We start from the raw sequence: 11072 nt of genomic DNA on the forward strand, positions 1-11072 counted from the left end.
GACAAGGGGTCACTTGTGCTGGCTAGTTGGTGCCAACGTGACACAGGTATAGTCATCGGAGAGGAGGAACCCTCATTTAGAAAATTGCCTCTGGCCGGACAGTGGTGGCGCACGCTTTTAATCCCAGCACTTGGGAGGCAGAGGCAGATGGGTTTCTGAGTTCGAGGCCAGCCTGGTCTACAAAGTGAGTTCCAGGACAGCCACAGCTACACAGAGAAACCCTGTCTCAAAAAAAAAAAAAAAAAAAAAAAAAAGAAAGAAAGAAAGAAAAGAAAAAGAAAAAGAAAAAGAAAAAAGAAAAAAAAAGAATTGCTTCTGTAAGGCTGGGCTGTAGGCAAGTCTGTAGGGCATTCTCTTAAGTAGTGATTGATGGGGAGGGCCCAGCCCACTGTGGGTGGTGCCATCCCTGGGCTGGTGGTCCTGTATCCTATAAGAAAGCAGGCTGAGCAAGCCATGGGGAGTAAGCCAGTAAACAGCAGCCCTCCATGACCTCTGCATCAGCTCCTGCCTCCAGGTTCCTGCCCTGTGTAAGTTCCTGTCTTGACTTGCTTTGATCAACTGTAATGTGGAAGCATAAGCCAAATGAACCTTTCCCTGTCCGACTTGTTTCTGGTTGTGGTCTTTAGGACACACTTTCAGGAGCGTTCCAGGCTAGTGGCCGCGTTGGTTAGGGGCATGATCACCCACTGGGACACTTAGATCTTGAATCTCACCTCCCTCCTGTTGGCCTCAGGAGACCACTCCTGTTCCCAGTCCACTATGGCTCTTGCCTGTTGGCTATTCCCATTCCTGAGGCTTAGTTCAGTACTTCCTCTCTCTGAGCCTCCGTTTCCCTACCCATCTCACACAATGAAGGCTTTTCCTGTGTCTATGAAAACCACAGCTTTTCTCAAGCCTGTGGGTGGGGCTGGGATCTCCTCTTCCTGTACCACCTTGGGTCAGGATCCATTAAGTTCTTCAACTGGACACCTCTGACCAACAGCTGCTGTTGAGACTGTAGTGTGTGTGTGGGGTGATGATGACTCAGGAATGGGGGTGAGTAGCATGTGGGGGACCAGATGGGGACAAACACCTGCTGGGCGCTTTTCCCTAATAATTATTGGCTGTCTCTGAGACTTGGGTATCTTCTTGTAGCTTGGCCTCTATGAGGTGAGTGAACCTGGCCTTGAGCATTGCCCCGCCTCCATCTGCAGCTGGATGCTAGACCTTAATTCTGACCCTTTATGCTACCTGCTTGCCTCTTTATTATTATTATTAATTTTATTACTTAATAAAATAATTAAAACAATGATTAATTATTTAATAACACATTTAATATAATTATATAAATATACTACACTTATATTTAATAATTAAATAAATAAAATAATTTAATAATAATAATAAAGGCACCTGCCTTAAAAGTCTCCACAGCCTGGCCTAGAGTGTCTGTTTCCAGTGATTGGAGACCCAAGAACCCCCAGAAGACATAAATAAATGTACTCAGGTGTTTATGGAAGGAGCTTTATTGCTGTTGGGAGATGGGCGTCGAGACTTCTGGAACCGTCTCTTCACAGTTGTATTTTCTGGAGAAGCAGAAGCCCGTGTGAGAGATCCTGGGGCATGCTACCTTTTCCCAGGAGGCACATGGGGGGGGGTGTCTGTCACCTCTTCAGAGCTTGGTGCTTATGGACTCAGAACACATCCTGTACCTCCTGCCTCTGTCCCCATGCCCTTAAGCCATGTGCCTCCCTCTGGGAGCCTCCCCTCCCCCCATTCCTGACTCAAGGCCTGCTCCAAGAAGGATTCAGGGTCTCTCAGTGAATGGAAGGGTGAACTTGAATGTGGTCTTAAGTGGCCAGTGAAGGAGGCTGCATGAGAAGGTGGGCACAGGGGCCCAGGGATGGGAGCAGGGGACACCCACCTCCTTGATCCAGTCAATATAGGCAGACACACGGGTGAAGACCACGGGCTTCTTGTATGTGTTGCAGCCTCTACTGGAACCAAAGCTCACGATGCCATGCACCTGCCACAAGCCGTCTTCCACTGGGCAGTTCAGTGGGCCACCAGAGTCTCCCTGCAGCAGAACAGCAGGCCTCAGCTCTAGGCCACCCCGATAGGCTGTCTTTGGCTGCTGTGGGGGATGCAAGCTGGATCCTCCGCCTCCATATTTTAGTATTCAGGCCTCAGGCTAGCTATGAGGATTCTGACAGAGAAAGTGTAGGGGCTACCTTGGCCTCATCCTGTGAGGCCAACCCTGAGGTGTCAGCTAGCTCTCCATTTGCGGTGATCTAGGATCGGCCTCAGGTTCCCTGACTGTTTGGGGACTGTGTAAGCTGCTGTGTGCTGCCCAGAGAGTCAAGGAGGCTGGGAACCCTGAAGAGGCCTGGGAAAGAAGGATAGACGTGCTGCAGAAGGTTCTGGAGGTTTTGTGGTTCTGCTCATACTCTGGGTCCCTGTCACCTCCGACTGGAGCCTAATTTAGGAGCACGTATGGGACGCGAAGGGAGCCACTTTGTGCTGCTAGACATGTTCACAGTGGTTCTGTGAAGTGGTTACTGTGGCTTCATTTCTGATGTGTGTATGTACATGCATGTGTGTATGTATGTGTGCATGAATGTGTGTTTGTGAGAGCAAAGGTATGCATGCATGTGTATGTGTGGATGAAGGTGATGTGTGTATGTATGAAGGTATGTGTATATGTGTGTGTAAGCATGAATGTATGCATGTGTGCATGTCTGTCTGTGTGTGTGAGAGTGTGTGTGTGTTTGTGTGTGCATTCAGGTATTTGTACCAGTGTCCATGCAGATGTATGTGTATATGTGTGAAGCCAGAAGACACACTCTCTGGCCTGGAGCTGACCAAGTGGGCTAGACATACTGGCCAGTGAGCCCCAGAAATTCTCGTCTCCACCTCCCTAGCACTGGGATTCAGGCGGACCACCATGCTTGGCATTTTCATAACGTGAGTTCCGGGGATGGAGTTCAGCTCCTCCTGCTTGCAAGGCAAACTCTACCAACTGAATTCTCTCTCTGGCCCTAGCCCCAGTAATTTTTTCATTTTCATTGTGTGTGTGCGTGCACGTGCACACGTGCACATGCACCCATGTGTACATGCATACATGCGACAGGGCATGTGTGGAGATCACAGGGCAACTGTGGGAGCTGATCCTCTCCTTCCACCATGTGGGTTCTGGGGACCAAACTCGGGTCACCAGACTTGGTAGAAAGGGCCTTTCCCCTTTAAACCACCTTTCCCCTGCTGGCACTTTAGAGAGAACGACAGCAGCCCTCCCAGTTGCTGGCATTGGGACTTGAACTTGAGTGGCCCAGGTCCAGCCTTCTGCCTCTCCCCATGCACTGGGGGTGAGCATAAAGGGGTGGACTGGAGTGATGGCTTTCCCTTAGGCCCGCATGGTTCACCAGGGGCTGGCTTCTTGGAGGGAGGGGTGTGATTTGCTCCACCCTCACCCTGCTCTGCCCACCTCCCTCCTGCCCCCTGGTGTGGGGTCAGGACACTCACGTTACAGGCAGAGATGACACCGTCACCACCAGCGCACACCATCGTCTCCCGGACCTTGATGAACCACCAGTCCAACCTGGAGCACGTGGTGTGGTTCACTATGGGCTGCAGACCCTGCTGGAGCACTTCAGCAATGGGACCGTTGGCTGGGGAGAGAGCAGCCATGCAGGGAGTTAGCCTGGCCCTCGGCGCAGCCCTAGCTCTGACCTCCAGCCAGTGTACAGAAGGTTGTGGGAACCATGGGTATGCCCCTCATTGAGATGGTTCATGTCTTTGGGTCACAGTTCCTTGGGGGACTATGTGCCTTTATGAAGTCTTAATTTTTCTTCCCCTTTATGTTTTACTGTGCCAAGGATCAAACTCAGGCCTCTGAGTAGGCTAGGCAAGCACTCTACCACTGAACTAAATCCCTAGGCTTCTCTTAACTTTTCATTTTGTGACAGGGTCTCCCTGTGTTGCCCAGGCTGGTCTCTGACTCACTCTGTACTGAGGCAGGTTGACCTGTGGCCCTTCTGCCTCAGCTGGGATCTTGGGGCCTTGTCCATCATTTCCTTCCTTCACTCCATCTTTAGGGGCCATATCTAAAGACTTTCCTCCCCCAGGAGGTCCTAAGAGCTAACCTCTGCTATCTCCAAGTCTTTTTTTTTTTTTTTTTTTGGTTTTTCGAGACAGGGTTTCTCTGTGTAGCCCTGGCTATCCTGGAACTCACTCTGTAGACCAGGCTGGCCTCGAACTCAGAAATCCGCCTGCCTCTGCCTCCCAAGTGCTGGGATTAAAGGCGTGCACCACCACGCCCGGCTCTATCTCCAAGTCTTAATAGCTCTAATTCCCATTCTACCATCTGGTTCAGGCATCTTTTTGGGCATGTGTTTGCCATGAGATCTAGCCTCCTACCCTTAAGGGGACAGTTAGTTTATTATTTTGATACAGGTTCTCATGTAACCTAGGTTAACCTCCCTGTGAAGTAACCTTGAACTCTTGATTTTCCACTTCCACCTTTCAAGTTTTGCATCACAGGCCTGCCTCTTATTTTTAGCTTATTTCTATGGCTAAGGCAATGAGCCCATCCCTGTTCTAGCCTATTTAATCCTTGTGTCAGCCGTCACCTTCACTTGTGACATGCTTGTCACGTGGTCTGGGTTAAATAATAAGTACTAGCTGTTATTATCACATGGGAGACATGCTGATCGACAGTGGCACCTCCTTCGCGAAGCCTCGGGGATTTCTCTGTGCTGGCTGTACTCACTCCAGAGGCGACCCCAGCCAGTGACATAGCAGGGATAGTCCCCAGGCAGCAAGGAATCTTGCTCTGGGATACAGGCCACCTGGATGGTGTCGCTCAGCTCCACAGGCTCAGCCAACTTGATGATGGCGATGTCGTTCCTAGAATGCAAAGTGGACAGAAGGCAGTGCTGGGTGTCGAGCTTTGGTGGCTAGGGATCTGCTAGCAGCTAGGTAACAAAGCTGGGGGCAGGAGGGACTCTGGATGACAAATGGCTCGTGTGTGTGTGTGTGTGTGTGTGTGTGTGTGTGTGTGTGTGTGTGCAGAGGCCAGAAGACATCAGATGTCCTGGTCTAACCCTCACCACGGTATTCCCTGGACAGTATCTCTCACCAGACTGAGGCTGGCAGCCGGCAATCCCTAGCAATCCTTAAGTCTCCCCTTCCCACAGCACTGGGGTTACCACACACAGCTTCTCATGTGAGTGCTGGGATCTGAACTGGGGTCCCCCGGCTTGCACAGTGTGCTGTCTATGTCTGATTGATGGGCTGGTGGTCCTGGTGAGTAAGCCGTGGGGAGCAAGCCAGTAAGCAGCATCCCTCCATGGCCTCTGCATCAGCTCCTGCCTCCAGGTTCCTGCCCTGCTCGAGCTCTTGTTCCAGTTTCCTCAGTGCTGGGCTGTCACCTGGAAGTCTACGATAAAACAAACCTTGCCGAGTAGTGATGGCAGACGCCTTTAATCACAGCACTCTGGAAGCAGAGGCAGGTTTTGACAATCAAAAACAAAAGATAAATCCTTTTCTTGCCAAGTTGCTTTCGGCATATTTACCACCACCGCAGAAACCCTAAGACACACAGCAAGTGCTCTTAACCATGCAGCCACCTTTCCAGCCCTAAGCGACCTTCCAGTAGGTGCATCTGTCCCCTAAGATGTGACTTCTTCCCCCTATGCCAGTTCATGAGAGCTCAACAGAGTGAGCTCTTCAGGACCACTGTAAAGGGCCTGGGAAGGAGCTGCAGCCGGCCCAGTATGATCACAAAGGCCTGTGCAGGTTCATTTAACTACTCTCTGCTGCCAGAGAGAGAGACAATTGGTGATCCGGTGGTGACGTGGACCACATTTCTGTCTCTCTGTCTCTGTGTCTTTCTCTGTCTCTCTCTCTTTAGCTTTAGTTTTTTGAGATAGGGGTTTGTTTTTGGATAGTCTTAGCTGTTCTGACCTTGAACTCAGATCTGCTTGCCTCTGCTTCCTGAGTCCTGGGCTTAAAGATGTGCACCACCCCTACCATCTGGCTGTTGCGTTGTTTGTTTTGAGACAGTATCTCTCTCTCTCTCTTTTTCTCTCTCTCTCTCAAGATTTATGTATTTCATGTATGTGAGTACACTGGATGTACACACCAGAAGGCACCAGATCCCATTACAGATGGTTGTGAGCCACCATGTGGTTGCTGGGAATTGAACTCAGGACCTCTGGAAGAGCAGTCAGTGTTCTTAACCACTGAGTCATCTTTCCAGGCAGAGACAGAGTCTCTTTACATAGCTCTGACTGTCCTGGAACTCATGCAGACCAAACTGCTGGCCTTGAACTTACAGAGATCCTCCAGCCTTAAAGGGGATTAAAGGCATGTGCCAGCAAGCTCCACATGGATTCTCTCTCTCTCTCCTTCCTCTCTCCTCTTCTCCTCCTCCTCCTCCTCCTTCTCCCCCACCCTACGACAGGGTTTCCCTGTGTAGCTCTGGCTGTCCTGGAACTCACTCTGTAGACCAGGCTGGCCTCGAACTCAGAAAGGCCTCTACCTCCCAGGTGCTGGGATTAAAGGCGTATGCCACCAACTCCACCACTGCCAGGCTGGAGTGTATTTCTTAACTTCTCTTAGCTTTAGTTCCCTGTCTAGGGTTGTTGTGAGACTTAGAGGAGAGATGGCGTCTCACATGCCTGTTGCAATCTGGGCAGGCGCTCAGCACTCCGTATAGGTGACTCTTGGCTCAGCCTCTGGCTGAGTGAATTCTGGACAGCATGGTGGGAGCCTCAGGGATAGAGATTCCCGTGTACTTCACCCATATCCTTGGTCAGTGTGAAGGTCTGAGTGAGTGCCATCCTGTATTCCTGCCAGCTGGGCATGCCGAGAGCTGGGGCCAGACTCTGTGGCTCCATCTTGGGGACCCTTCTCCCGTGCTGCACCAGGGCTGGCTCTCACCACAGCAGAAGACGGTTCCACTTCTCATGGACGTAGATGGTATCCACCTCCGCGTACACGGAGCCTTCCTCATCCTCCACTGTCAGGTTATACTTCCCCAGGCCCACGCGGTAGGTCAAGTTTGTGCTAGAGGTGGGAAGGAGAGATGTCAAATGGCCTCAGGCAGGGCCAACAGGGAACTGAGAGCTTTAGGGGCCTGGTCCTCTTCTGACAGCAGGGCTTTGCGGGAAGGGGGAAGTCTGTTCCCATAGCCCCTGTACAAGATTGGAGAAGAACCACAGCTTAGAGCCAGGGTCTCGGTCAGGTGGGGACTTTACCTTGCTGCTCTAGACTGGCAGACTAGGAGAGGCCAAGCTGCCCGCTGTCAACTCAGGCTTCCACGTGGCTGTAGGCACCTGAGTGACACCTGCTTGGCTCTGTCCTCCCTAGTACAAGCTCCTCCTGCCCTGAGATGGCAGGCGAGTGAGCACCATCATACCTGCTGAGGAGCTAACTCACACCCTGAAGCCCTTCCCACAGCAATGTCTCTCTCTAGTCATACTGTGGTCCTTGCATACACGCCCTGACTCCTCCCCCACCCCTATTTCCGCCCCCCCCCCCCAATCCTCACACTGTGCTCCCAGAAGGCCACCTCAGTTCTCAGAGTCTCCCACTTCAGGCTGATCCTGGAATCCCACAGATCAGTGAGTGATCTTCCTTTTGTGTCTTTGCCCAGATCCATTGGTCTTTCTTCCCATCTCTTTCTTTCCCCCCCACTTCCTCCTTCCCTCTTTACCTCTTTACCCTGCCTCTTTCCTTCTTTCTTCGTTTTAGCCCAGGCTGGCCTCAAATGCATAGCCAAGGATAGTCTTCAACCTCTGAACCTCTGATCTCCCTTCCTCTACTTCTCAAGTGACCAGGTTACAGGTGTGTATTAGCACACCTGTTTTTATGTGACATTAGGGTGTGTGTGTGTGTGTGTACATGTATCCAGGGCTTTGTGTATGCTAAGAAGGAACTCCACCAACTAAGCTATACCCCCAGTTCCCTTATTTTATGATTTTAATCCCTCCCTCCCTCCCTCCTACTTCCAGGCTATCTTCTTTTAACTTGAGCCAGAACCACCTTGTGCCCTCCCCCTTCTTCCAGCCTCATTTTTGTTTGACAAATTACACGTCGACTTGTTCATATGCCAACTGAATACTACTACACTTGATCTTAGCCAAAAGGCCGAGAAGCGATATGTCAACTGAATTAACAAACAGGCGAGTCAGCCGAGGACAGCAGCTAACAGAGCCCAGTGCCTGGACTGTTGGCTCCTCGCTGGTCTCCAGGTGTCGCTCCCACTCACTTGATGCAGTGGGCAGCAGTGAGGACGTGGCTGGTGGTGATGAGACTGCCCCCACAGGTGTGCCTCCAAGTGTCATCCCTGAGGTACTGAAGAGAGACCTGCAGAAGGACCTTGAGTCAGCCCTCCGGGGATGCCCAGCCCTGCCCCTCCCACCCCTGTATCTGCCTCGAAGCAAGCTTACCTGCCAAGGCCAGCTTTGGGGACAGCATCCTCTCCTCCTACCACTCTGGCTGACAGGTTGGGTGGGAAGGTGGGGTCCCCACAGCTGGAGGCTGGGGAGAGAGGGAGGTGCAGGTGAGCAGGCTGGCCCTCTGGGTAGGGGGAGATGGGAAAGCTCCTGTTTGGTGGTTCATATTCTACTTTGTGACTGGGGAGAGTCCACATGTGTGTGTGTGTGTGTGTGTGTGTGTGTGTGTGTGTGTGTGTGTGATGCAGGAAGAATGACCTCAATCAGGGAGTCTCCCGAGAACTAAGCCACTTGACACATTTAAAGAACCACACAGAAGGAGAAGTGGGAGCAACAGGCAGTGACTGGTGCTCTTGAGGGACTAAGGCTATCTTCTGTAGGTCACAGTGCAGTGTGTGATGGAGGGCCACTCAACATGGACCACTCAGAGTCCCACACTATCATGTCTCTGTCTCGGACATTGTGTGGATGAGTTAAGAGTGTCTGCTCTGAGGTGAGGCGATGGAGCCGGCATTCTGGCTGTTAGGCAGTATGTGGTCTTCTGGCAGGATACTGAGCTCCACTGGACCTCCGAGTTCCCGCTGTTGAATGGAGACAGAGACAGACCCAGTACATGTAGGGTCTAGCTTGCTCTTGTGTCTAGAGAGCCCTTAGGATTCTTAGTCAAGAGCTTTCACTTGTCAAAACCAAACCAAACACCGGTCACAACCTCAGTTTGTGATCTGGGAGAATGTCACCAATAAACGGGAGAGCAAAGAACTCTGTGGGACTGGGGCTCCCTGGAGTGAACCCAGAGTGAAGTGCCTACTGTGGGCTTTGTTCAGGGTCACCTGACTAAACCTCAAACTCTGGAGGAAGCTCTCCATCCCTTCTCCAGGACCTACCAATCTGGAAGAGGCTCAACCAACACACAGATGCTCGCTCAGTGGGTGAATCCACACAGGACCCCAAAAGTGCCTTTTGGGGGAGCAGAGGACGCCCCCAAGGCCAGCTTGATCTTACAACCAGCTGGCTGCAGCTGGTCCCCACTCCCAAGCTTACCGCAGGCCAGGATGGCAGCGAGGACTGTAATTCCCAACATGGTTCAGGTGTTGAGGACTGGCTGGTGTGACCAGGCAGGGCATTTATAGGCATCCGAGACAGGAGGTGAGGCCACAGGGGCCAATGCTGAGCTAAGTCTGGGACAAACCTGTCCGGACAAGGCCTTTCCCTAACCTTGGTAATGACTGTTTAATTTGGGTAGGCCATGTGGTTGGCTAGAAGCATGGGGTTTCCAAGGTGGAGTGCATTCAGCCAGCCTCCTTTTTCTGTCAGAGCATGTGGAACTGAACTCCAGGGCTGCCGTCTGCCTTTGAAGATGTTGTGACTCGGTTTGTATATTTTTCTACTGATTTTTACTTTATTGTGATTACTTTTACAATGTAATGTGGAGAGCTCTTGGTGCCCCTTCAAGAGCATTGGCAAGAATGATTTACATTAGACTGGGACAAGGAAGTGGGCACAAGATAAATACAACTGAAAGATGTGTTCTTTTTTTGTTTTTGTTTTTGTTTTTGTTTTTTTTTGAAAGGTTTATTTATTTCATGTCTATGAGTACACTGTAGCTGTCTTCAGACACACCAAAAGAGGACATCGGATCCCATGACGGATGGTTGTGAGCCACCATGTGGTTGCTGGGAATTGAACTCAGGACCTCTGGAAGAACAAGCAACTAGGGCTCTTAACCGCTGAGTCATCTCTCCAGCCTGGATGTGTTCTTTGTATCTCGATCATCTTAAGTCCCTGAATAAATAGCAATCACGGAACCTTTGTTTATGCCTTGACTACTTTGCCCCTAATGTACCAGTGACCCTATTTTTTTGCATGTACCTAGAATGGTATCAAAGCAGACTGGGAAAAAATAAACCCACTCCAGCATTGGCTGGGGTCATGATATAATGTTGTCTACTTGTCTTTTTTTTTTTTCTTTAATCTTCAATCCTTCCCTCGGGACCCTGTTGACTAAGCTGGCTTGGTCAATGTAAAGATGCCTTTATATGTATGCGTGTTTGCCTACCTGTGTCTCTGTACACTACATGTAAGCCTGCTGCCCTGGGAAGCCCGAAGAAGAGGTCAGATCTGGAACTGGAGTTACAGATGGTTGTAAGCGGGTGCGTGGATGCTGGGGACCAAATCTGGGCCCTCTGTTTAAGCAGCAAATACTTTTAACCACTGGGCCACTTCCCCAACTCCACTTCCCAATGATTTTAAAGAAATCAAAGCATTCTCTTGGGCCCCTCAAGGTACCAGGGTTTTGGCACCAGCCTGAGTGTAGTTAGTGTGTCTGTGAGCATTTCTCCAGAGCAGCGGGTAGGGTGGGCCGGAGCCACTTTGGCACTTCCATCCCTGGCTCGGGCACAGAGAGTGGCTGGGTAGAGGATGCTCTTAGCCTTTGCCTATACTGTGATATGAGGTGGGTTCCCTTCCTTTCTAGTCGTGATAATAAAGACTGCAAAAGCCGTTAGAGGCAGTTGGTGGGTCTCTGTGAGGGGTGGGGCTGGGTTGGGAGTGTGGATTTCCTGTGACTGACAGCCAGGGCTTGATGCTAGATTTACTTGCTTATAGATGTGTGTTTTAAGTGTGCACCACTAGCAT

General features: G+C 50.9%; 1 long non-coding RNA gene and 1 pseudogene across 2 annotated transcripts; one reads left to right on the forward strand and one right to left on the reverse strand.

The window, feature by feature from the left end:
* Window positions 1–1489: 1489 nt before the first annotated feature.
* On the reverse strand, window positions 1490–9538 carry Ctrc (chymotrypsin C (caldecrin); annotated as a pseudogene). The gene is made up of 8 exons (NR_160701.1): window positions 9480–9538; window positions 8433–8523; window positions 8252–8349; window positions 6922–7047; window positions 4748–4884; window positions 3502–3647; window positions 1904–2056; window positions 1490–1565 (listed from the first exon to the last, which is right to left on the reverse strand). The product of NR_160701.1 is annotated as a chymotrypsin C (caldecrin), transcript variant 1, non-coding (transcript).
* Ctrcos (chymotrypsin C (caldecrin), opposite strand) lies at window positions 7572–10241 on the forward strand. The gene is made up of 3 exons (NR_040641.1): window positions 7572–7604; window positions 9753–9808; window positions 10009–10241. It is a non-coding gene; the product is annotated as a chymotrypsin C (caldecrin), opposite strand (long non-coding RNA).
* Window positions 10242–11072: the final 831 nt, after the last annotated feature.

Source organism: Mus musculus, chromosome 4 (assembly GCF_000001635.26).
Source record: "Mus musculus strain C57BL/6J chromosome 4, GRCm38.p6 C57BL/6J".
NCBI lineage: Eukaryota > Metazoa > Chordata > Mammalia > Rodentia > Muridae > Mus > Mus musculus.